Raw genomic sequence first — 18,293 nt, forward strand, 5'->3', positions numbered from 1 at the left:
TGTGTTTGAATAGTTCTCTACTTCATGTGGTTTTGTACTTAAAAATATTATTATCTCATCCTTCTAGCAGCTCTTTTCCACCATATGAACCCACCGTTATATGGACACCCTATATAAAGAGGTAAAACCCCCCCATCAAACACAAAAAAACTCCTTCCCTCACCGAATACCACAAGCTCTAAGGACATACCCAAATACACTTACTAGATAGCAAGGACCAAATTAACTACAGAGAAGATTTCAAAGACCAATGAGGTGCACAAAAGGCAAAAGATGCGTGCTAATTGGCAACCAAAAGAGCTAACCAACCTCAAATGCACAGAGACGGACACGTCCATTGATGAGCATCCACCATGGGAAGGGGAGGACATCCTAGAGAATCAGAGGGTGGGCAGAAAGGGGGATTTTACTTTTGCGAGATTTTAGTTTTGAGCTTTTACAATTAAAACTATTTTTTTGCGCTTTTGAACCCTGATTTTACATTGATGATATCTTTAAGTATCATTGTGTCGTGGAAAACTCAAAACCTCATAGTACAATCCTTCAACTACTTAACACTTTTAAGAAATATGGAAGCATGTTTATGCTTAGAATGCAACTTTATAAAAATCACCATTTGTATGTATTTCTGAGCTTGTATATAAAATGTGAATCTTAAAAAATTTTCCACAGTCGCCTTTGTATGGAGACCTCTTCATACAAAAAACCGTACACCCTTCTTGGGCTCCCCCGTGGGATTTCCTTCACATACTCTCATTTCCATCACTTTAACAATTATGTTATCTCACAAAATTCAACACATTCTCAATAGTGTCAACATAATCTAACTACAGAGGAAAGCTCCAATCAAAGTCACTAGAATATCATGTGGCCATCATGTACAAAATAAACACAAATGAAACATCCAAATGAAATGTATGGAGCATACCAAAATTCCATGTCAATGTCATACGGCGGCCATGTACATAAAACATAAATCAAAACATCAAGATGTATACTGCTAGAATAGAGTTTCCTTAACATGTGTTGCAAAAAATTTATTGATGCTACAAGAAAGCCAAACATGAATCATGTTCAAAATCATAGAACAATGCAAGAAGAAAATGCAAATAAGTAACCATTATCCAAATCTACCTATCAAGGGTAAACTTATCAATTTGTGATATATCACAAGAAAAACATCTACAATGGTTTGATAATGGAACCCTCCTGCAAGCATTATCGAAATTAGTTTTGAATTAGAAAATATGGAAGATAAATTTTTCAACACTTATCTTAAACTTACCAACAGATTGTGTGATTGGCATTCTCTCCCAAACCTCTCTCCCAGATGAAGACTCTGCATCAAACAAAGTAGTGTGCACCAATGAGGATGTAGTGGACACATTAGAAGAGGGTACCGTATAGGGTATAGTGGCTACCAAAGAGAACATGCCGGGCTCCATAGATGGCACAATGGGAGGCATTGAAGAAGGAGTGGGTATCCTTATTTTCCCTTTACCCTTCTTGAGTGCATTGATTGCTATTGGAGTACCTTGAGAGCCACTCCCAATGGTTTTTTGAGTAACTCCATGAGAAATGGCAGGGAGAGACTCTTCTTGTGTCTCTTGTATGTACTTATCACTCTCATTTTGAAACCCTTCAATCAACAACCATATAGCACAATATCACATACATTAGCACTAAAGTAAGACATATACATTCTTAAAAGCAAAGAGCCACAAGTGTTAAAGTATTTACTCTTCTGTAATTCAAACTCTTGCTTTGGAATAACTCCTAGTGGATAATCCAACCACCAAGGACAAACATTGGCCTCCCATGTTGCTAGATTCCTTTCAAGCAAAGAGGGAGAGAACATTGTATTCTTATCACACACATTAATCCACTCTCTAGTGAATAATGGGGCTTCATTCAATTTATGCACCTCAACGCATTGCATAACCAATCTACACAATTTTTAGAGTAGCATCCACCTTTAAAAGCACATACACGCAATGGTATAATAAATGACATGTATCCAAAAAAAAAAAAACGCTAGAGTCTCCTTTGTATGTAGAACATTTTTTTCAAAATAAGCCATAAACCCTATCTTGGGCTCCCACAAGGGATTTAAGGGTTGTCAACATAGACATTATACACAACCTTATTGTCAAAAAAACCATCCACCCCATATCGGGATTCCACATGGAACTTAAGGATTTTTTGTAAACACAAAATGATATTTCATCATGCTCAAAATGACCCACTATCACTAAACCATGGCAAAAAAATGAAATACTATGTTTTTGCAACGAGTACAAGTGAAGGATGCAAACCTGTAAGTCACTCTCTTAGCCGACAACACAAGCTCCGGCATCTTCTCACTAGAGTCAGAAGACTTCACCGCATCCATTATATAAAAAAAGGCGTACATACATAGTAACAATAAAAAACAACTCAAGTTGATCTTGTGTAAATTAAAACATTTCTATATTCTATTAAAAACAATGGTCAAATGTCTACCTACAAAATATGATTCTTCATGCTCATCTTGTAGAATAGGTCAAAAGAATTTGGAAGTTGTGAACCTTCTACTTGTAGCCTTTCAATCATAAGTGTAGCCTCCCCATGCAAGTGAGCTCAATAAGTTTCCTTTTTCATGTAACTTCTAAAAAGCTATTAGTCTCACTAAAATGAAGATATTGTGGATCCTTAGACTTAATGAGACTCATGAGGTGCAAAATGATCTTCTTTCTACAATAAATAAGAGCAACATATCACTTAATCATATAGAAAAATGAAATGTAATGAACATAATTATAAATGAGAAACTAATAGCTTCAAGACCTCTTTGGAGTGATTTTAGAGCTTGTCAAACAATAGAGCTTATTTCTAGTGATCTTTAGCATTCCACGTTCATCCCATTTAATGCTAAAAAGAAGCTTGAAGAACTCATCACCATTAAGAGTGTAACATTTAATGCACTAGTAACTTGTGTGTAGCTGAAATTGATAACATAGTGAGCATTTCATTAAGGACAAGTTCCTAATGAGCATAGAGAGAGTACTTAATTTGAGAAACCAAAATAGCAATTTGCACCTAGCTAGCTTGGCATAGACAATATTTGAAAAGAGAGAGAAATAGAACAATTGACAACAATTGAGGACCGGATTTACATGGAGCTGGTCCCCCCTCCATAAAGGCTTTGTATTAGAGCTTCTACCATCAAAGGAGACTTTTGTACAATACAATTCTTGTGTTCCTTGACAAAACGTGTTGGTGCAACGAAGATGGAAGCGCATGCACCAAATTATGCTTGAAAAAAAAACCTAGTGTCCCTAGCCTCAGTCCCAAGACCTCACACACCTTAAAAAATGGTGAGAGCTAGCAGGGAATGAGGATGATTGAGAGGAAGAAGATGTATCTTACGAGAAACAAGTATTCTCCTCACATAATCACTCTAATAGCATAACTTAGCTTAGTAATTAGCATGGTAGAGGAGATGTGCATGCCATTCACTACAACACAACATGGAGATATCGACGCGCGTATATCGACGAAATTAGCGGGCGTCTCTATATGCGTCGATATGTACGTCGATATACGCGTGGAAAGGCTTTACTTTCCACGCGTATATCGACGCCTATAGCGACGCGTATATCGACGCGTATAGAGACACAAAAAAAATTGGCGGAAAAAAGAGAAACCCGCGAGCAGCAGGGGCCATTTTTGCCTGCGCTCTGCTCAAATCTTGGCCTCCACCTGCTGCGCAGGTATTATGCCACCCCCCCCCCCCCCCCCCCCCCCCCCCCCCCAACCCCTCTCTCTCTCTCTCTACATCATGTGTGTGTGTGTGTGTGTGTGTAGGAAAGAGAGAGAGACAGAGAGAGAGAGAGAGAGAGAGAGAGAGAGAGAGAGAGAGAGAGAGAGAGAGAGAGAGAGAGAGAGAGAGAGAGAGAGAGAGAGAGAGAGAGAGCGGTGTGTGTGTGTGTGTGTGTGTGTAGGAAAGAGTGAGAGAGAGAGGTGTGTGTGTGTGTGTGTGTAAGAAAGAGAGAGAGAGAGAGAGAGAGAGAGAGAGAGAGAGAGAGAGAGAGAGAGAAAAGAGAGAGAGAGAGAGCGGTGCGTGTGTGTGTAGGAAAGAGAGAGAGAGAGAGAGGTGTGTGTGTGTGTGTAGGAAATAGAGAGAGAGAGAGAGAGAGAGAGAGAGAGAGAGAGAGAGAGAGAGAGAGAGAGAAATGTGTGTGTGTGTAGGTAATCAAAGAGAGAGAGAGAGAGAGAGAGAGAGAGAGAGAGAGAGAGAGAGAGAGAGAGAGAGAGGAAATAGAGAGATAGATAAAGAGAGTTATATATATATATATATATATATATATATATATATATATATATATATATATATATATATATAGAGAGAGAGAGAGAGAGAGAGAGAGAGAGAGAGAGAGAGAGAGAGAGAGAGGTAGGGAAGTGAAGAGAGAGACAGAGAGAGAGATAGGAAAATAAGGAAATAGAGAGAGAAAGAGAGATAGTGAGAGTGAGATCGAGAGAAAGAGAGATAGCGAGAGTGAGATCGAGAGAGAAAGAGAGATCGAGATCGCTTTTTTGAGCAAGAACCATGCAAGGCTTCTGAATCTTTCTCAAGTTGCTCATCCATCTCCACATTATCTTCTGGCTTGGACATGGAGGCCCCGTCCGGTTTACAATCAGGTAGAAAACTTTCATTGGGCTGAGAACTTCCATGGCTTGTGCTTTCATCAAGTGCGGCATTGGAAAGCTTTCTCTGACAGGCTACCTCGGAATGGAGGCAGGTGGGTTCATAGACAGAGAAGAAACTATGGAACTAAAAGAGGCAAAGGGGTTTTGTCTGCTACATGCATTGCCATGTACACCTGGGAGTGCATGTATGTGTCTACCCATATAGGATTTGACCAATAAAGACGAGATTTTGACCCGGTGGTCCTGATCTCCGTACACCTCTGGACCGAGGTGTACGGATATTGGGCAAGACTAGAGAATGCGAGGTAGTTTACATTGTGAGGAGTATATATATATATATATTAAAACAACATTCATAATCATTGTAGATGGCAACGTCATCAACTAACATGGAGGAAAAGATTGCATGCTCGTGCACGCTCTGCAAGTATCAAATCCTGCGCAAGCGTAGGATATGTAATGAGCATGTGCACAAGTACGGAGAGTTTGCTAGAGAAACCGTAGAGAATCTGCGATACGACTCCTACGAAACGGGCATTGATTTCCACGACATAGCACCTACATTTGAGAGAGAGAGAAAAAAGATTATGCCTGAAGGTCCGACCAATATAGAGCCACGGATGGAAGCAGAAAAGGGCTTGCAGACAGAAGACGACGGCATGGAGGAGATGCTGGATGCCTTCTTCCAGACAAGCGAGGAGAACGCGAACGAAACAGCACCAGAAGCCGTGTGCCTATCTCCTGAAGACATGTTGAGGAAGTTGGCACGTCAACCAATCTATGAAGGCGCCAAAATATCTGTGCTTTGTACTTGTTTGGCGTTTTTGAATCTTCAGACAGTGTACAGGTGGTCAGATGCAAGCGTCACTGCTTTGTTTAGGTACATAATTTACAAAAGAGATTTTTCGAATGTCGTCCTATGCATGTACAAGAGTGGCGTCGCCGATGGGAGCAACATGAGGGGCAACCTCTTCCAGGAATGAAACGTTTGTCCATTCTTCATACGTTGCCGTACTGGGGTGATCTACTAATTAACCATTTGCTGGATCCAATGCATATATTCAAGAATGTGGGAGAGCTCCTCTGGAAGACAATCATGGGAATGAAAGACAATCGATCTTCACGAGATGATTTGCAATCGTTTGGAAAGATGCCAGAGCTATGGCCTTTCTCCAATGCAGCTGGTCAAACAAAACTTCCAAGAGTGCCATGGGTATTGCTAAAAAACGAAGAGCGACAAGTGAAAAGGGTGATTTCAGAGTTTAGGACGCCAACAGGATATATGCGATGTTTCAAGATAGCATTCACCCGTGACGATCAACTGTCAGGGTTGAAATCGCACGACTGGCATAAGTTCTTGCAATTCATTCTTCCAATTGCGATCAAGGGGTGTTTAACGGAGGAAGTGCAGACCTGCATATACAAGATTTCAGAGCTAGTGCGGTGGATCTCTTCCAAGGAGATACTGGAGGAATCTATTGCAGTCGCAAGGGCTAACTCCATTGGGGCAGTTTGTATGATTGAGAAGTATCTACCCACGAGCTGCCTAACTATCCAAATGCACTTGCTCGTCCATGTAGTAGATGAGGTTGCAGTGGCTTTCTAGAGCGGTTCATGAAAACACTTAAGGGTTTTGTTCGATACATTTTCTCTCCCCAAACATTGCGAGCAAGTGTTCTTTGTACCGGACCTTTGAGAGTGACAATGGTGTTTTGTGGTTCAGGTTGCTTCAAGAAATAAACAAGTATTTGAAGGGCAAGATCTCCTGGAGGAAAGTCAGTCAGACGACGTTCATACTACTGTGACATTAGATGAGATGGACGAAGGTATGGTAGAGGAAGCTGACAGATATACGAGGGATGACGTAGACGAGCCAAAATTGACACTTGTAGATGAAGATGCAATGGATGAAGACAATCTGCCAGAACGAGTTGGGGCAGAGTTATGTTTGCAATTAGAGATAGACGATGATACGGTGCAAGATCTTATCGATGATGCCTCACTCGTCGAGGCCTAGGCCTGTAAGTGTTTGTGTGAAGACTTTGATTTAAAATTAAGCTTAAAGTTAATTTAAACAACTGTGTTCTGACGCTTTATTTTACTTTCTTTGTGCAGGACTTTAGTATGGCAGACGAGATTCCAGATCCCGCTTCCATGAGTGCAGATGCATTCATGGGCTTCGTTACACGGATGACGCCTGCTCAGATGGCAGAGGCTTCTCAGTACTGGGTAGCCAAAGGCACGGGTACTACGCCTCCAGGCTTCACACCTGAGGGACTGACGCCTTAGGGGGGGACACCTACGGGGTTCAGGACGCCTATGGGTACGACGCCTTCTTCTCCCATCACGGCCGCTTCGACACCTAGGGGTGGGGCAGAGGCGGGTACGTCCTCATCTCCGCAGCATAGGCGCACTCGCTGATCTCGGCGATTGTTAAGTGGAGGTGGTGGTTGCTATGGAGGAGGGTCCACAGATGCTTCGACCCCTCCTCGCTCACGACCCCCGTCTTACCCAGGCACACCTCTCGACAAACCTCTTGGCACACCTTGGACACCTTGGGGGGCACACGATCCTAGTGCCTCCAAGCTCTATACTATACGGGGAGATGGTTCTGTTGACATGGATAGAGTCGTGATTGAGATGCGACAGCGGATTCTCCAGCTCGTGGAGCTGCAGTTTTCGACCAGCATTCTGACGTCTTGGGATCAGCAAGACAAGGAAAAAGTCACTTACATAGTGGAGACCATCCTGAGAGAGTACCAACCTGCTCTGGGTTCTTCTGTTGTTTCGGCGCGGTGGATCAAGGGTGTTGCACGGGACACCATCAAACATCGACGAGATGCATCTTGGAAGGCTTTCAGGACCGGCTCGCCGAAGCCTTCGGGCATCCCACACGAGACGTGGCTGCAGATCGGGGAGGATGAGCGGACAGCGGTCACGCGGTTCAGACAGCAACGTGAGGCCGTGCAGGTACGACAGATGACTAGGGGGACATCTCATCTTGGCAGCGGAGGCTTCGACACCTTTCGCTATGAGTTTGTGAGTTTCTAATCCAATCTTAACTATGGCGTTTTTTAAAACGCGATGAATCATGTATTCTTATTACTTTGATTTTTGTATAAACGCAGAATCTTGCGATGCATCGAGCTCCATCACGTGAGGAGGAGTCAGATGGATATTGCAGAGGTATCTATGAATTACTGAATGATCTTGAAGCTTCAGGAGAGCCTGTAGACTGGGAGGCCTTATAGTGTCGCTGATCGCTTGAGGTGAGACGTTAATATGTGTGAGTTGATTTAATTAAGTCAGTATATGTGAAGTAATATCAATACTAATTTTGTGAGTTGTCCTATGTGCAGGTTGCGACGCCTAGTCATTAGTGGACCAGATTTCATCTATATGCTTTGTGAGACACAGACACGCTTCTGTGTCTCTTTTTTGTACAAACAGTTAGTGTTCGGACAGTTATTGTTTCCCTTATGGTTATGATTATTGTCATTGTCATTGTATAGACAGTTATTGTTTCTCTTTCTGGTTATGCTTATGGTTATTGTTAATTTTGTTTATGGTTATGGTTATCTGCATTATGATTTTGATCAAAGTGGTTATAGCCGGTTATGGTTTTAAGTTATGGTTATGGTTCGTTATGGTTATGCTTTTAAGTTATGGTTATGGTTCGTTATGGTTATGCTTTTAAGTTATGACTATGCTTTTCAGTTGGTACGGTTGTCTTTCATTGGCCTTAAATCTCATGTGAGATCCTACATGGATAGCATGTAGGAGGCGTATACATGATATGGTTTTTTTTGAAAAGTTTATGTAAAAAAAAAGGGAACTCTGCCGAAATTTTTGCGCGCGGGAGCATGGTTGATATTTTGGTGCTGCTCGCTTTCTTGGACAGAGGGCAGGAAGTCTGGCTGTGGCTGTGTCCATCTTTTAACTGGGCACAGGCCAGGCTACATGCCCTCTTCCCAAGAATTTTTTTTTCTGCTATGGTCGTCGCTATATGCGTCGCTATGCCCGTCGCTATGAGCGTCGCTATCCGCGTCGCTAATAGCGACTGGTTTCACAGCGACGTGTATAGCGACGCATATAGCGACGGGCAGCGTCGATATATGCGTCGATAACACCTATTTTTGTTGTAGTGATTGAAGCTTGTCTCTTGGTTGGATTTGCATTCCATAGCCAATAGTTGTTGGTGTAGGCCTCTACTTTTGAATGCTTGGAGAAGGAGATGGAGTTCTTCTTGCATGCATGAATTGTGTGTGTGTGTGTGTGTGTGTGTAACAATGTGTTGGTAAAAAATGCAATCCTCTCTCTCTTCTTGGTCGACCCCTCTTGCCAATTACTCTTACTGGTCTCCCATAAAATAATTTATTAAACTCTCATTGGACCTTTTAGTCTTCTGGCCAATAGGAATCACACAAGCCATTGGGCTGCTTGATACTGATTGGACTATCCAATAGTCTTCTAGGGAGCTTAAGTTCTATTGGTTCTTTTATCAAGCATTTTAAAATTAATTAGACTAATTTTACTCTAGCCCAATTCTCATAGGTCCACCTCTATGGCCATCAGATAGGATTTGAGGGAAGATTGGGGGCAACTGGGCTAGGTGTCTTCCATGTGTCCAATATTCCCTTTGGGGGAAGCTTTGGAGTGTGTGTGTGTGTGTTTATCTATCCTCCCCTACTCTTAGGGATCGCCCCCTCCTTGATAGGGATGTGGAAACACTTTTGAGTCTTCCCAGCACCATCCAATTTTCCCAGCTTTGACCATTTGGACTTTTTGACTAAAATCTTAGGACCTTAGCCTATGGAATTTTTGTAAGCATACTCCACTAAAGGTAAGTACTTCTCCCATTGATTCTTCTGATCTACTTCTGTGACATAAGCTTTTAGTAGATCAAGAATTGTTAGATTAGCTATTTCACTTTTGCCATCCATTATGGGGATGATATGCCAAAGAGAAGTTTAGCCTTGTACCTAAATTCTCAAAGAGAGCCTTCCAAAAATTAATGGTCATTCTAGGATCTCTATCCAACACTATAGAAATTGGCAAGCCATGGTACTTGAAGATTTGTGATATAAAGAGGGTTTCCATTCGATGGGCCTTAATAGTCTTTTTGACAGGTATGAAATGTGCTTGTTTGTTAAACCTGTCTATTATCGTCCATATTCATGTATTCCCATGGATAGAATTGGGAAATCCAAAGATAAAATCCATGGATATGCTCTCCCATGGTGAATTAGGGATTGGAAAAGGTTGAAGCAATCCAAGTTGCTTCCCTCTATCAAACTTCGTCTTTTGGCATACCGCACATTTTGAAACATACTCTTGTATGTTTGCTTTCATGGTAGGCCAATAGAAGTATGTTTCTATCCCTTTTAGGATAGATTGAATCCCTCTATGCCCCAAATAAGGAGGAGCATGAGCTTCATACATTACTTTCTCATGTAGTGAGTTAGTAACGCATAGTCTATTCCCATAGAGAAGATAACCATATTGTAGGGTAAATGGTTCTTCCTTCCTCCCTAGTGCAAGGGCTGAAATCACATCTCTAAAATTGGGATCAACAGCATACTCATCTATCATAGAAGATAGATCATTGTGAGTTTCTATGGATACCGCATTTACCCTTGGTCATCTTGAGAGTGCATTAGCCAGTTGATTATGCTTGCCAGCAATGTGAGCAATATAAAAATGAAATTGCAAAAGAAAATTTTCCCACCTCATTTGTTTGTCGAAGAGCTTGGTATGCGTCATGAAGTACTTAAGGCTTTGGTGATGCGTTTGTAGAATGAAAGGAGTCCCCAATAAATACTGCTTCCACGAGTCTAGAGCATGTAGAACTGCTAAGAGTTCCTTTTCATATATGCCCAGAGCTTGCTCAACAAGGTTGAGAGTTTGACTTCTGTAGGCTATGACATGCCCTTCTTGAAGTAGAACAGCTCCAAGGCAATCACCACAAGTGTCACATTGGACCTCAAATGGCTTTGAGAGATCCGGCAGTGTAAGCACATGTTGAGAGATAAGCTTCTCTTTAAGCTTTTTGAAAGCATATTTCTCCTTGGTGGATCATATATACCTAATATTTTTCTTTGTTAGGTCATGTAATGGTCCTGCGATTTGTGAGAACTTTTCTATGAAGCATCTATAGTATGCACACATGCCTATAAAGCTTCTTAGTTCATGCAGATTCCTTGAATTAGGCCATCTTGTGAGATAATGTGACCTAAATACTGAATCTCTTGTAAGAAAAAATTCATTTTTCTTTTAATTAATATAAAGTTTATTCTCTCATAAAACTTGAAATATTACCTGGAGGTGTTTCTTGTGTTCCTCTAATGAATTAGAGTAGATGATTATATCATCAAAGAACACTCCCGTAAAGTTTTGGTGAGGCCTGAATAGCTTCCATCAGGCGATTAAATGTGGTTGGTGCATTGGTCAAGCCAAAAGGCATGACAATGTACTCGTAAAAAAGACAAAATGCGGTCTTTACAATGTCTTGATCAACTATCCTTATTTGATGGTAGCCACTTTTTAGGTCAATCCTATTGAAGTAGGTGACCCTTGTAGCTTATTAAATAGGTCTTCTACCCGTGGAACATGAAACCTATTCTTGATAGTGATCCTATTTAGTGATCTATAGTTGACACACATATGATATGTGCCATGTTTCTTTTGCACAAATAACACAGGTGAACAAAATGGAGATGAGGTAGGCCTAACCATGCCTTTCTCAACCAACTCATGGACTTGCCGCATAATCTCCTCTTGTTGAGCTTGGGAAACTTGATAAGGAGGTTTATTAGGTGGTGAGCTTCTTGAAAGAAGTTCAACTGCATGATCGCCATCCCCTCGTTTGGGAGATAGCTCACAAGGGATGTCGTCAATAAAAACATCTTGGAATCCCTTGAGGAACTTGGATAAATCTAATTTATTTTGATTGGTTATATCTTCTTTTGCTAAAACATTAGCTTAATTTTGAAAATCTTTAACAAAAATCATGCACATGGAAATAGATCTCTTTATTGACTTATTGAAATCTTGCTTATGTATAATGGGAACTCCTTAGCATCTATGTACATATCTTTTTCTCTGAACCTAAACTAGATTTTCCTTTCGGGGAATTTAACATTGTAAGCCATGCGATCAAACCATGGCTCCCCTAGAATTACATCCTCATGCTTGAGAGGAGAGATGAAGAAATCCTCCTTGTACACATAGATTTGGACATGGAGCCTCAATTTCCCAATCAAGGGAGTGACTGAGGCTTCTTGCCCCTTGGGCGTTGAATGCACCATTGGTAGGTAGGTCATCTCCCATCTCATAGGCTTGGATATCTAGCTTGGTGGCCAGCTCTGTGGATATGAAATTGATAGTAGAACCAGGGTCAAATAGAATGAAAGCATCATGTTCTCTTACCTTTCCCCAAGCATGACATAGAGGAGATCCTTTGTGATGAGCATCCTCTTCTTGAATTTTGACCAAGGTAGCTCTAGGAGACTAATTACGTGTATGCTTGTGGGGGAAAGAACGATAGGCATGCCCTTGCTCCCCGCACTTGAAACAACAGTTATCTTTTTGATAACACTCTAGCTCTACAGGAGAGAGTTTATTTTTGCCTTTATAAACTCCCTTCTCCTTGTCTTTGTTGTTGTTGGCGCTGCTTTTGGGAGACTTTTGGACGTTTTCCTTCCCCTTAGGTCCATTATGGTCCTTGTTTTCCATGGGCTTAATTTCTCTTAGCCCCTTGTTGGAAGTTGATTCTTGAAGCCACCATGGTATGGTGTATGACCGCAGATTTGGTGTGTGGCCTTTAGGAGTTAACATACTCCGCCATATCCTCAAATAAACCTGCACAAAATTGTTATTTTTTCTATCCAAAATCCGTATTTTTGTAGATAGTTGCTTTGAGATGTAAATCCCAAAACTTGTCTACGATTTGTGAATAGATTTGTAGGGAGAGCTTCAAGACTCACCATTTGGTGAGTACTTTGTCTTTGGCATTGGTAGCCAAAAACTGCTTCATGATGGAAGCTCTTAAACATTTCCATGTTCATGGAGCTTCATCATTTGCTCCTAGGCTAGACCACCATTGCCTGGCGAACTTTTGAAAATACATAGCTACATGATGTAGCTTAGAGGACTCCGTGAAGCCTTCATCTTCAAACTCGGCATTGAATTGCTGGATAAAGGCCAAGAATTTGTCTGTAGCACCAAAGGTGCCATTGTAAGTAAGGAAAGAGATGTTGTTTCCTCCCTCTTTGAACTTTTTGAGCTTGGAAGACCTTTTCTAGGCGGCATAGGATTTCCTATGGCCTCTTCTTTTGTGTGGTTCAAGAGCTGCACCATCACTTTCTTCAGAAGAGGAAGAGTATGAAGAGGATGGAGAAGAGGGTGACCTCTTTCTCGCCTTTTTCTTCTCTTGTTCATCCTTGTCTGCACCATCACTTTCTTCAGAAGAAGAAGATGGAGAAGAGGGTGACCTCTTTCTTCTCTTGTTTTCTCTCTTACCTCTTTGAATTATGGTGAAGAGAAGTATGTAATAGTCTTCTTTATTTAGGGGGTGTTGGAGAGCATTTTGCCCACCGTCTTCATGGAGCCATCTCTATCGAGGTGGCAAGAGACTTGCTTCTTTCTTGCTCTTTTGGTGGGGCATCTACTGTTAAAGCATGGGTTCTCCTTTGGGAGGGAGATACCTCATTGAGTAGTAAGTTTTTGAGCCCTTCATACGGATCCTCCTTTTCTTCCCTTATTGGAGAGAGTCCTATTTTGCAAGTCTCACCAAGAGCTTTCCTAGGTACTCTCTCTTCTTGGTGGGGAGTTTGGAGAATACCATGGGTGCGCAACTACTATAGCACTTCATCTTGGAGGGATGGATTGCCCAGGGCTTGTTGAAGCCTAGAAACAAGATAGTTTACAAGCATAGAGGCATCATTAGTTGCTCTTTCATTAGCAAAATCAAAGCTATCAACATTCATTTCAATCTCTTTTCCCTTGTCAACCATACTAGAAAATGTTAGGTGTAAATTTTTACTTGTACTTTGGCACTTCAAGCCCTAGTTTCCACTCCTCTTTACCTTCAAAGATAAGCACTCAAGCATCTATACCCGAGGCTCTAATATTATTAATTTTGCAAGTAATAGAAGAGAGGGTTCAATAGAGCCAAGACAGCGCCCGTTCCTTCAAGCTTTGAATAGCTCAATAATTTTTAAGCCATAGGAAAGCTCCATAGGACTCCACTATTAAGACCATAGCTCTCGAGGGTATCCTCATTAACTGCATAAAGCATGCATGCTTCAAAAAAGAAAAATCCCTATGCTAATTACTATTTTTCAATTAATAACACCAAGCAAGCTTGAGGACCTCTCTTCTTGAGCAAGAAAAGAGAAACCGATAGCTTTGATACCGATGTAACATTTAATGCACTAGTAACTTGTGTGTAGCAAATATTGATAACATAGTGAGAATTTCCTTAAGAACAAGTTCCTAATGATCATAGAGAGAGTACTTAATTTGAGAAAGCAACATAGCAATTTACACCTAGCTAGCTTGGCATAGACAATACTTGAAAAAAAAGAGAAATAGAACAATTGACAACATTTGAGGATCGGATTTACATGGAGCTGGAAACCCCCCTCCATAAAGGCTTTGTATTATAGTTTGTCCCATCAAAGGAGACTTTTGTACAATAAAATTCTTGTGTTCCTTGACAAAACGTGTTGGTGCAATGAAGATGGAAGCTTCATGCACCAAATTATTCTTGCAAAACACACTTAGTGTCCCTAGCCTCAGTCCCAAGACCTCACACACCTTCAAAAATGGTGAGAGCTAGCAGGGAATGAGGATGATTGAGAGGAAGAAGATGTATCTTACGAGAAATAAGTATTCTCCTCACATAATCACTCTAATAGCATAGCTTAGCTTAGTAACTAGCATGGTAGAAGAGATGAGCATGCCATTGAAGCTTGGCTCTTGGTTGGATTTGCATTCTATAGCCAAGAGTTGTTGGTGTAGGCCTCTACTTCTATGCTTGGAGAAGGAGATGGAGTTCTTCTTGCACACATGAGTTATATATATGTGTGTGTGTGTGTGTGTGTGTGTGTATAACAATGTGTTGGTAAAAAATGCAACCCTCTCTCTCTTCTTGGTCAACCCCTCTTGCCAATTACTCTTGTTGGCCTCCCATTGGTTCCTGCAAAGCTTAGCGAATCACAAACTAGAAGCATAATTGATAGCCTTGTGACATGTGCCCCCTTTCCCCTTTTGTGAGAGATTTAGGTAATTAAAATATTTTATTAAACTCTCATGGGACCTTTTGGTCTTCTGGACAATAGGAATCAGGCAAGCCATTGGGCTGCTTGATGCTCGTTGGACCCCTTGGTAGATTGTCCAATAGTCTTCTAGGGAGCTTAATTTCTATTGGTTCTTTTATCAAGCATCTTAAAACTACTTAGAATAATTTTACTATGGCCTAATTCTCATTGGTCCACCTCTATGGCCATCCAATAGGATTTGAGGGAAGATTGGGGGAAACTGGGCTAGGAGTCTTCTATGTGTCCAGTATTCCCTTTGGGGGAAGCTTTGGAGTGTGTGTGTGTGTTTATCTCTCCTCCCCTACTCTTAGGGCTCTCCCCCTCCTTGATAGGGATGTGGGAAGACTTTTGAGTCTTCCCACCACCATCCAATTTTCCCAGTTTTGACCATTTGGATTTCTAATTAAAATTTTGGAACCTTAGCCTATGGAAGTCTTAATGAAGCTAAACCTTAGGTCTTTTAAGCTCCATTGATGCACATTGCTCTTTTGCAGGTTGTCCCCCTTTGGATCCCTATTTTTCCTCCTTTGAATCCCTATTGAGACCTGTCTGGTAGCCTTACCAATATTCTAGCTTTTACTCCCCTGGCACCTCTCCATATTAAATGATCAATTTAACATGAGAAAATCATTTGGGAGAATTAGATATTAGTTTTTATCACAAAGAAGATTGGCTATTGATAGGTACTTGTATCCACTATCTTTCAACCGTTCCTCTTCTACCTTTGTGGCCTTGTCGAGTCTTGTCTTCCTCTCAACATTATTTAGTCCAAGTGCATCTAGATTTGCTCTTTCTTTGGACATAAATGTAGTGAACTCATTTTAATACAAAACACTTTATTGAAACCATAATAAAATATTACATTAATTACCCAAAATGTAAGTATAATATTTCCATTATAAATGATTTAATTATCTTTTTGTTGATTTATGTGCATAGCCTCCCTTCTTAATGAGTTTGATGGCATACCTCTACGGCCTCAAGACCTTCTCCGATCCCAATGCCGACGCCAATGTCAACACCAAAACCCTTTCGGTCCGGGTCCCACGTCTCTGCCACATCCTTGAAAAGACTAGGTTTTGACCACTAAAGACCTTCACAAACGTGTACTGCCTCGTATGGTGACCTGCAACATTGATGTGGATAGGTAGGTTGTGCCCATCGAAGGCAGCCTCGGATGTCGCCAGCGCATAGGCAATTTGCTTCCTTGACTCCACATACTTTGGTCGTACACATCTATTTTATTGTATAAAATGTTTTATAACTATTCCCTTCTTCTAATCTATCTTCTTTAATGCAGAGATTAGCTAGATATCAACAAAACGTTTGTGATTTCACAGCTACAATGCGAGTTTGGAGAGGGATGGGACCAAAGAAAAGTCGGTCAACAAATGGCCAAGCTATTACGACACAGGCGGGACAATGCACGATCAGTAATTACTCGTGCACACGTGCACATGCGTGCATGCACACACACACACACACACACACACACACATAGATAAATAGATAGATAGATTTATTGATTTATCATCCATGGAAGTCAAATATGACCTATGAGACCATCACAAAAACATTACATTGACTCGTTGCTTCTAAGTTAAGCCATTAGATACATATCAGTTACGGTCCAATCATCAGGGTAAAAAAGAAAAAGGAAACAAGACCTAAGGAGGGTTGGGTAGAGCCTTTTTGGGGGCTCGAAACTCCTGGATGATGGTTTTACCACCTCGATATAGTACCCATTTACCTTGATTGCAGGCTTCATGCATCTTCTTGAGCTCACTCTTTTTTAGCTTTAGTTGATTTGTTGTCAGCTCCTCATTGATCAAATCTTTGTCCCTTTGAGGAGTCAAGATTTCCGTAGCAATTGTATCTTATCCTCTTTGTCCTTGAAAGTGAGAAGGCAATGCTTAGGCCAATGCTCAAGCGAAACTTGCCTATGTGTGTCGTTGATCCAAGAAACCATTTCAGGTTTGATGTTGATTAATTGAAAGATGTCATTGAGCTTGTTGGTCGCTTCTTTGAGAGTGTCCTCGATGGTGCACCATGGCAAGGGGAGCCCACCAATGCGGACCTTGAGGGTGTTTTCTTCTTGGAGTCTATGTTCGCGGAACTCCATTGTAACGCAAGTTTGTACTTTGGCAAAGGTGGCCGATTGGGATTGACTTACCTTTGCTTCAACTTCTTTTACATTTTCAGTGGCGAGACGAACCATGGAGCCAAAGCGTGCCTCAAGCTTGCTAAGGTGAGCTTTGAGGTCACGATTCTCTTTTATGACCCGATCAAGGTCTGCTTGAAGCTCTCTGATTTGAGTGAGCTTGCTAGGAGCCGCTACAACATCCACAAAACTCGGTCGGACCCTTGCAGTGATCTTTGGGGTATTCATGCTTGAAAGTGAATCGAGCTATCGTGTAAACAAACTCTTAGCAAAAAATGATTTTGAGGTAAATGTTCTAAAAGGGTTTCTGTTTGCAGAGCTATCGGTGATGAGCAGGGGATGTGTAGAGACGAGGGGTTGTGCAAACAGTGGCTACGTCATGAGGTAGACCTGCAGAAGAAGGCATGTGGCGGGGCGCTCTGTCAATCTGCAAAAACGCAGGCAGGGCGCTGGCTTGGACAGGGTGGCACGAGTGTCGAAGCTTGCAGGTGCTCGGCAGACAGTGCTACTATAGCCGGACCCCCCGCAGGGCAGCCCCTTGCCCAGGGGGAGGTCAATGAAACAGAGAGAGCGCTATTACTATGGTTTCCCGAGAGAGAGAGAGAGAGAGAGAGAGAGAGAGAGAGAGAGAGAGAGAGAGAGAGAGAGAGAGAGAGAGAGAGAGAGAGAGAGAGAGAGAGAGAGAGAGAGAGAGAGAGAGAGAGAGAGAGAGAGAGAGAGAGAGATATGAACAACTGTATTAAACATCTTAAAAAGGCCAAAATCACCTATAATAGTAAATTGATACAATCTTGGTGGATATAATACAATTTATGGGTACAAAGAATACAATGCCAAGATTGAGAATTGAAAAAAGCTAACTACTTAGGACTAATAATTGATTTAGCTTGGAACTAGTACTCCACACAAACACTACAGACACTTACTTCACTTGAAAGAAATGATCTGAATTGAAAGAAAGAGAGAGAAAAGAGAAGACACAGGGATGTGGAGTCCCAACCCTCAAGGGCCCCATTGCTCTGTTGCTAGAGCACTTGTACTTTCTTTAATCCTGCACAAATGTTCATACAATAACTAAATGTTGGAATGTTGGAGTTGGAACCAAGCGAAGAGAGGCC

At 41.5% G+C, this 18,293-nt stretch overlaps 1 pseudogene; it reads right to left on the bottom strand.

Moving 5' to 3' along the window:
- Positions 1-16,835: 16,835 nt before the first annotated feature.
- Positions 16,836-17,403, bottom strand: LOC147442938 (uncharacterized; annotated as a pseudogene).
- Positions 17,404-18,293: the final 890 nt, after the last annotated feature.

The sequence above is a fragment of the Adiantum capillus-veneris genome, chromosome 14, assembly GCF_014529385.1.
Source record: "Adiantum capillus-veneris isolate H3 chromosome 14, ASM1452938v2, whole genome shotgun sequence".
Taxonomy (NCBI): Eukaryota; Viridiplantae; Streptophyta; class Polypodiopsida; order Polypodiales; family Pteridaceae; genus Adiantum; species Adiantum capillus-veneris.